Raw genomic sequence first — 9,542 nt, 5'->3', positions numbered from 1 at the left:
TATTCTGAAGAGACTATTTTAACAGAAACTCTAGGGAAACATTATGTCTCATTGGACTCACCTTATTTCAATTAACTCCCCCAGTTAATTGAGCACACGTAACGGCTACCAACTTACATCTCTCGCCCCTGCTGATGTAGGTCTTGCAAAGAAACCAACTATCCCCATGGATCATACTACCTCCTGGAGCAAGCTGGCCTTGTGTTACTGCCACAATATTAATAACGAGTTATGCAGGGCAACTGGGAGTGTGCAAAGGTTCCATAAAAGTCTCAGTCGCTGGTACAGCACCAGTGCCTGACTACAAGTGCTTATGCAAAGTGATGTCACAGGGGATGAGTATCTCCTAGTGTATCTAAAACTGCTTTTTTTTTTTTTTTAAAAAAGGCATTTGGGGTGCCTGGGTGGCTCAGTCGGTTGAGTGTCCAACTTCAGCTCAGGTCATGATCTCCCGGTTCGTGAGTTCAAGCCCCGCATCAGGCTCTGTGCTGACAGCTTGGGGCCTGGAGCCTGCTTCAGATTCTGTCTCCCTCTCTCTCTGCTCCTCCCCTGCTCACACTCTGTCTCTCTCTCAAAAATAAATAAAGATTAAAAAAATTTTTTTTAAAGGATGTTTGGGGGAGAAAAGGAGTTTGGGGATTTGGAACCAGGAAAAGTTTATACAAAAAAAGGTGGGAAGAAATGATAAGGAACCCATTTTGATATGGGACTTAATAGTGGGTTTTTAAATTTTTGTTTTGTTTTGTCATTTTCCCTACCTGCTACTATCCAGCATGCACTTTTTCCCTTCTCTTTACATTCTGTGAGGGCTAGTCAGATATTCAGCTCTGGGTGCAGGTCCAACAGAGGCAAACACAAGCTCTACTAGACCCAAACCAAACTCCATGGTCCCCTCTCTCCTCTTCTTCTACACCACTTCCCTTCTCCAAAATCTAAGACTGCAAAATGTCCAGCTGGAGGAATCATTTAACCTCCAAACCAAGATTCTTAACCTTTACTGTGCCATGGACTCATCTGGCAATCTGGTGAGACCCACTGACACCTTATCAGAATAATGATTTTAAGTACATTTAATAAAATGTATAGGATTTTTAAGGAAAACAGTTATATTGAAATAATTGTAATATTTTAAATTATGTTTAAATAATGTATGTGCTTTTTTATTCAAGCTTTAAATAAAAATATAGTGGTGGATTTAATATTTATCACAATTTCAATGTAATATGACAGAATGGTAGTATTACCATGGGATTTTTTCCATATTTATAATTGATGGAAAAGCTACATTTCAACAAAAGCACAGGTAATATAAGTAAGTAATTTTTTTCCTATCTAAGTTCATGGGCCCTTACTTCCATCCATGGGTACTTTTGTGGATCTCAAAATAAGAATCCTTTGTGTAAAGACCTACATACTGGTTACAAATCTTCCTTAAATTATTCCTACTATGAGCTCTGCACCCTTTCTGCCTTACACCCTGGGCCTGTACAGCAAACCTCTTTTAGTAAGGATCTTATGCTTCCCACATGGATTTTTAGCACCTATTGGTAAGATTGTTTTAAAAGGCACCTTGAATATGATGGAACCTCTAGAAATCCTGAAATGATGGAGATTTTTGTTGTCTTCTCCAGCTATTAAATTTAGAGCTTTGGAAACAGGAGTCAGTCTCCAAAGGGCCTGATGGTTAGAAAAAAAAAAAAAAAGTCCACGTGTAAGCAACCATAATAAACCAAATGAAAGCTTTGCCTGCAAAAAGAAAGGTTTTGGTGCAATTTAAACTTTGAAAATAAAGAATACATAGGAAGATATTTTTTTAAAAAAGAAAAAGGAAAAAAGGCCAAAATAATGGCAAAGAAAAAAAGCGAGAGAGGTAGAAATACAAAGAAAGAAAAACAGATTTTAGATTCTCAAAAGTGTGACAATCCAACAGATATCAGAAATAACCACATCTTCATCATTATTGTTACTTCAGCTTTAGTCAAACAGCTCTATCAGTTTTCCAGAATGTCAGGGTTTGACATCTGTCTCCTTAATACCAAGAAGACTGCAAAAAAGCAACCATCACTCAAGTGAAAATTACACTCCTTATCTCAGAAGAGTCCATGAAATTCGGGCAACTTCAAGTAAAGGGTCAGCTCTCAAACACAGTGTTTTTGAAAACGACTATGACTATCTTAAACATATATATAGCTATGCAAATTCCACGTTTCCTTTCATGCTATTTTCAGATTGTTTTTCAAATTAAACATTAGGCTCTGCAGCACACAGAGGATGTTAGATTAAAGGGCCAGTCTCGTTCCACAAGGTTTCGGTTTTCCGCATTTGCCTAGAAATAGCTCTTCTCTGGGTGGGCCAGGTGAAATGCAACAAAGTTATTGTTACCTCACTTCCCTTGGCTTTTTGGGTGGAGAAGCCAGATGAAAGAGAAAAAGAGAAGAAGAAAAATAAAGGAGTGGCCAGAGAGAAAGAACAAGGAGAGGGAGATGCTGTTTTGGATTCAATGAGGTCAGATGGATCTACCACCAGATTTTTTGTTGTTGTTTAAAGAACAAATAGAGAAGAGGTTAAAAAAGAAAAATCGGGCTTGTAGCAATGATGAAACCAGAAATTCCTGCCTCTTGCACTGGACATCAGTGCTGGTTTGCCCAAGATGTGACAAAGCAAGTGCACACAGACCCTGCGTGTTCAGGTCGCACTGGACTCTGTCCTGTCAACCAGATGGGGCTTTTGGCTGCATTTAATTCATTTACACAACAGTGATGAGTCTTGGCTGAGAGTTAAAAGAGAAATGTTCTGCTTGAGTACTTAATATTATACCAGAAATGAGTGCACCATCACACTTTTTAAAGGGCTCCTTCTACAGTTTCTTCATTAAATTATATAACCTGGCACAACTCGTCAGTTTTCTTTAATTTAGAGTGTACCAGCAGATTTCTTCCCAGCCAGAGGAGTATGCTTCTAATTATGTGACCGGTTCAGTAACTGAAGTATACCATACGATTAGCAAGGAGATTGAAGGGCAGTTTTGACAAGCCCTAAGCCTGTCAGGGACATGAACTTAAGACTTTAGGCCAACAACTGACCCTTTCCTGCCTCTAGTATCTGAATAATTCACAATTTTCACTCTGGGGGAGGGGATAGTGTTTATATATCTCACAGACCTTATTTTTAGCAAACTTAACAATAGCTGGAAAAGAAGGGTTTTGCACTTCTACAGAAAAGCAGTGCTTCCAAAAAGCCATTCCCTCCATCTCCTGTTATAATTTATGTTATGATGAAGCTATAAATCAGTCATCATACCAGTTAATTTTTTTTTCAACAGCTATTACATTTGCTAGTTTTGCTTCAGGACATGAAGTAACAAACACAATTGTTATCAAGGAATAAATTGAGCGGAATAACAGCCTTGCTGTGCAGCTTTCTCCAGGAAGATGGTGATGGAAGATGATTCTCTGTGGTTCACACTATCTACTCACCTCTTCCTCCTCCAGTAAGAGCACTAAGAAAGTCAGCAAGCCTCTTGAACACTGAGCTCATGATTCTTTTAACAGTCAGATACAGATGCTCAAAAGTACATCTTTCAAAACCCCAAACAAAGGCATTTCCCTTGGCCTCTAGGAATCCCTCACTTCACTTCGGGTGGTTGTTGCTTCTGTAACGTATTCTATGATGCTTCAGGAGCTGGAACCTTATCTCCTTAGCATATCCCCAAACCCTCTCCCAGTGCCATAGGTTGCTTCTTTCCCTCTGGTAACCAGTGCAAATGGTCAAGAGAGATTTAAAGTGCCTCTAAGTTAATGGCATCTGCAAACCAGGAGAGTGAATGCCTTCATCATCAAGGCACCCACATTACTAATCCTAATCATACATGAGACCCACGGCACAGATTGAATGGACACGGTTTTATTGTTTCTCTTTTTCTTTTGATAATATTTGAAATGACAAAAAGGATATTTTCTTTATTCCCTGCTCTGAAAGTGTGAGATAAACTTGAATGTGCCTACTTTAAGGAAAGGAAAAATACTTACCTCCTAGGAGAATATGAGATATATGCATGCAAAATATTCAACTATTGAATCCATGCAAAAATTTTCAACTATTTGTTGAGTTTCTAGTAGGTGCCAGATATGTGTTAACTGCTACAAGCACAATTGCTAGAATACTTACATACATTATTAATTAGCCTTATCACCCAATTCTGGTCTACCTTACCACTCAGAGCAAGAAAATCAGGATCTTGTGCAAATATCACTGGGCTGGAATTTAAGACACTCGAGTTCAGAATGAAGTACCCCCACTCCCCCAATCTTGCTAAGACCTCATATCCAAATAGATTAATTTTGGGTTCAATCGTTGAAATGGGTCCCCCCAGTCCTTTCCAGCTCTTCAGTTATACCATCTTAAAAGACTACTGCAAAAGATACTCTGCATCATTAGCTATTGAGGAAATGCAAAAAAACAAAATGAAACAAAAAAACCAATAATGAGCTATGACCACACACCCGTCAGAATAGCCAAAATAAAAAAATAGCAACACCACCAAATGTGGGAAAGAATGCACATAAATGTGATCATTTATACACTGTTGGTAGGATACTACATAGTACAGTAGCTCTAGAAAACAGTTTGGCTGTTTCTCATAAAACTAAACATGCAACCACAATATACCTCTGCAACTGGACATTACAGAGAAATGAAAATGTAGGTTTACATAGAAACCTGTGTATCGCTATTCATATCAGATTTATTCATATTAGCTTAAAATTGGAAGCAGCTCTGATGTCTTCAATGCATGAATGGTTAAACAAACCATAGTATAGTCATACCACAGAATACCACTCAGCAATAACAAGGAACAAGCTACTGATATACACAGCATCTCTGATGAATCTCCAGGGCATCATGCAAAATGTTGAAAAACACAATGTCAAAAGGTCACATACTATATGATTATTATATAATATTCTTATATAATATTCTTAAAATTACAAAATTATTTTAGAAATGGAAACAGATTAGTAGTTGCCAGAGGTCATAGATGAAAGAGGGGTGAAGTGGAAAGGATGTGGCACAAATGTCAATAAGAGGAATCCTTGCACTGATGGATTTGTTCTGTACCTTGACTGGATCAGTGTCAATATTCTAGACATTGTACTTCAGTTTTTCAAGGTGTTGCCATTGGGGGAAACCGGGTAAAGGTTATAAGTTATGCAGTACACAGCATTACTCAGTATTATTTCTTATGACTACACGTAAATCTATAATGACCTCAAATACACAGTTTAACTGAAAAAAAAATACTGCAGGGGTGTCTGGGTGGCTCAGTCAGTTAAGCATCTGATTCTTTGTTTCAGCTCAGGTCATGATCTCATACTTTGTGAGTTCAAGACCCATGTCGGGCTCTGCACTGTCAGCACAGAGTCTGCTTAAGATTCTCTCTCTCTCTCTCTCTCTCTCTCTCTCTCTCTCTCCCCCCCGCCGTATCTCTCTCTCAAAGTAAATAAACTTAAAAAAAACCTGTAATCAAAAAAAGAAAGAAAGAAAAAAATACTGTCCATTCTGATTGTGTTGTGCTTGCTGATTCCCACTTGAAGCCTAATGAAAATCTTGAGGAAGCCTAGGGGAAAAGAGGTCACGCATCAACAAGATGACAGGAAGGCCCTCCCCTTGACTATGAAGCTCTGTTTGTAATGCCAAATGCAAGGAGAAATGTGGGTCTGGCATCAGTAGCTGTGTGGAAGCTCCAAGACTGGGTCCAGAGACCCTCTCAAGTTGTAAGATGTAAGTCGCCTCTCCAGGGAAAAAGTGCCCCAGCTGAATACTGTCCTGACCACTTAATAAGCTATTTGCAGGGCTGTGCTAATGAAGTTAAAGTAGTTTGCTTCTGTTGGCAGAAGCACCAAATCTGGTGCTAATGGCTATTCTTCTGAGAAATCCAGGTGCCCTGCATACCAGACCCTCCACTAGCAAATGCCGACTTAGAGAAGCTAACACTCCATCCCTTTCTGATGATAAAAAGATAATAAGAGATGGAAGGGCTCTGAGGCCTGACCAAGAAAGTTCACTCAAAGTCCATGGAGGGAATACTAGAACTAACAAAAGCCAGCATTTATTGAAGAGTCTTGGTGCACTTCCATGCATTATCTCATTTAATCCACACAGGAATCTGAAGAATTAGGTGTAATTATCCTTATGGTTTACAGAGGTGGTAGCTAAACTTCAGAGAGGTTAAGTGACATACCCAAGGTAAGAAGGGACAAGGTCAGGATTTCACCTGAGGCACAGAGCTGAGTTCTCAAACCCCATGTGGAATAGCAGGCCTTCCCAAAAGGCGTGCAGCACACAGATACCAGAATAGGGACAAGATGCAGCCTGAGACACTGATCAGGTACACTTTAATAGAGAAAAGAAATTAGAACCTACTTTTTTATAGCCATTTGAAAATTTACAACAGCTCAGGTTTTAATGGCATAGATTCCCTGAAGCTAGTAATTATCCTTTTGGGTGTACAACTTTAATGCCTAAGACCCATCTCCAGAGAAGGCTCTAGAGTGGCTACACCATGTGGTGCCCTGCACCCTCTGATTCTCACACTGGAACATTCCAGTCTGCGTTGGAGTTAGCATCTAGGAAGTTATTTCACATGCTCATGTAAAAGCTGTACTTTTGCTTTAGATATAATTTGGTTTCATTTTCCTATTTTTTCTTCTAACAGAAGAAGTATGTGTGACTATCTTTATCATCATCATCATCTGTAAACAGCTTCTCCTCAACTCAAAGAATTATATTAAATCTCTTAATTGCTATTTCATGATGATAGTTAAAGTCTGACCCTTGATAAAACTACAATAAATCACTATTTGTCTCAGAAATGAAAAAAAGGCATGCTTCTAAAAACAAAAGTTGAACATTATTAATTCATTCATTAATATAACTACAGGTTTCTATGGCCTTAGAAAATGATCATTCAAAATAGTTATTAATAATAAAGGAGTATAGGGGCACGTGGGTGGCTCAGTCCATTAAGCTTCTGACTTCAGCTCAGGTCATGATCTTGCGGTTTGTAGGTTTGGGCCCCATGTCAGGCTCTGTGCTGACTGCTCAGAGCCTAGATCCTTCTTCAAATTCTGTGTCTCCCTCTCTCGCTGACCCTCTCCCCCTTCATGCACTCCCTCGCTCTCACTCTCTCTCTCAAAAATAAAATAAATGAGTATAAATATTTGACCTTTTTATAACCTTAATTATTAAATTCAATAAAATTAATGTACTTTGATAACTTTTTGGATGTTTGCTACATGGTTAACTTTTCCAACTTTGATATGACCTGTCTCAAATATTCTGAAGAAACGGAACAATTATGATTTAAAGTCAATTTTCTGAATATTTAAAAGCCTATAAATTCCTGTAAGCAATTTATATTTAAACAGCCTTAATTTGTATAAATATTTATTGTGAACTTGTAAAATCAGATGTTTTGCAGGATATACATAACAATTTCTTCCTCCCCCCCCCAAAAAAAAAATCATTTAACTCACTAACGAGGCAATCCAATGAAGAATATCTAAAATTCAGATTCGTGTAGCCTGGTATTCCTTCTCATCCTCAATCTAAAGGTCCTACTTGCTAGGAAAAGTTATCAAATTAAGCCCTGGTGGCCAAGCAAACTACGTCAGTAACTCCCACAAAGCATCCAGTTTTCCCAGGGGGAAAAATATTGGAACATTTTAAAACATCTGCAAGCGCGAAATAAGAAAGTATCAGATCAAAGAGAGGAAGCTAGTTACAAGGTCAGTTGTGCAATTAATAGGCAAAGACAAAAAGTCTCATACAAATTCAGAAGTATTCATTTTCCCTTCCTTCATGGAAAGTATCAAATCCATGTTTGGGAACAATAACAAAGGAAATTTAAAAAGTGCCACTTTTGAATAATACAATTAGTAGACTTGTGTCATGCCAGATATATAAAGACAACTGATTCCAAAGATTATTCCTGAAGGATGGGTGGCTCTTGAAAATCAGTAACCATGAGCAGTTAATGGTGTTGGTCAGAGTCTCTGACAGGAACTCTTAGAAGAACACTGTTCTACAAAATAATAACAATTAGAGTAATGTTAGTAAATAACTGAAATTTTTTAAAAAACAAAAATGTATTCTGGAAGAATACTCAAAGTAGTAGATGAATAATTCGAAACACATTTAAAATATTACAGAACAGCTGGACAGTTTGCAGCTGCAATAACAAAAGCATAAAGGTTTACATCAAGCATTTGTTTTGAAAACTCCAAGATTCTAGTAACTTATTGTTTTATTCACAGAGAAACTCACTGTTTTGAGAGCTGAGATCACATGGAAATGACAAGTTACCAAACTCACTTCCCTACCAATTTCCTGATTCAGATATTGAGTGATAGTTCAGCTTACTAATCCTACGAAGTAAGAGTATAAATTTAAACTCCAGTTAAGTAACTATGTAATCAACATATATTGATTAAGCACCTACTAAGTGCATTTACAGTTGACCCTTGAACAATGCTGGGGCTAGAGGTGCCAATCACCCAAAGAAGTCAAAACTTGCATATAACCTTTGACTCCCCCAAAACTTAACTACTGATAGCCTATTGCTGACAGGAAGCCTTACTGATAACATAATCAACTAACACATATTTTGTATGTTATATGTATTATATACTGTATTCTTACAAGAAAGTAAGCTAGACAAAAGAAAGTCATAAGGAAGAGAAAATACATTCACAGTACTATCCTGTATTTATTGAAAAAAAATGCACATATAAGTGAACCTGCACTGTTCAAACCTGTGTTTTCAAGGGTCAACTATACTGAGGTAAACACGGAGAATAGTGGTGAATACACACGTTCCTGACCTCATGGAAGTTACTTATTTAGCAGCAGAGACAATGTCAAAGAACAATTAATTACAATTATGGTGAATTCTCTGAAGGGAAAATACAGGATGATATGAAAATGTATAATGAATTTAGATATGGTCTAGGATATTAGGAAAGGTATCCTTAAGAAAGTGGAATTTGAGCTAAGGGCTCAGTAAATCCTCAGGCAGATCAACCAGGTGTTGAATAAGACAGGATAGCTGGGAGAGTGAGGTTGGAGAACAGTCCAGGCAGCATTAGTTCTAGAGACACTGCAATGGCTCCATGACTGAAAGGAGCATGTCACATTTATAAAATTCAAAAGAAAGTCTGTGTAACTATGGCCATGTAGAAACCTTCAGCAAAATGTCCAGGAAAAAGATGATGACAACTTGGACTATAGTGGCAACAGTGGGAATAAAGGGAGGTAAATGAATTTGAAAGCTATTTTCCAAATTAAATTAATTAGACTGGTAGATGGCTTATATGTGGGAAATTAATGCAAGGAGATGGAGGTTTCCAGGATAGTTTCTGGACTGCAGGCTTGCCTGACTAGACTGATGCCATTCAACGATCTAAAGAACAACTGGATTGTGAAAAGAGTCACACATTCAGTTTTGAACATGCTGTATTTGAGAAAGCCTCAAAGAGTGTGTA

The sequence above is a fragment of the Lynx rufus genome, unplaced genomic scaffold (assembly GCF_022079265.1).
Source record: "Lynx rufus isolate CCGP_SWC_20201006 ecotype Redwood Valley unplaced genomic scaffold, mLynRuf1.p SCAF_8, whole genome shotgun sequence".
NCBI classification, from domain to species: Eukaryota; Metazoa; Chordata; class Mammalia; order Carnivora; family Felidae; genus Lynx; species Lynx rufus.
Note: the sequence above shows the minus strand (reverse complement) of the source record.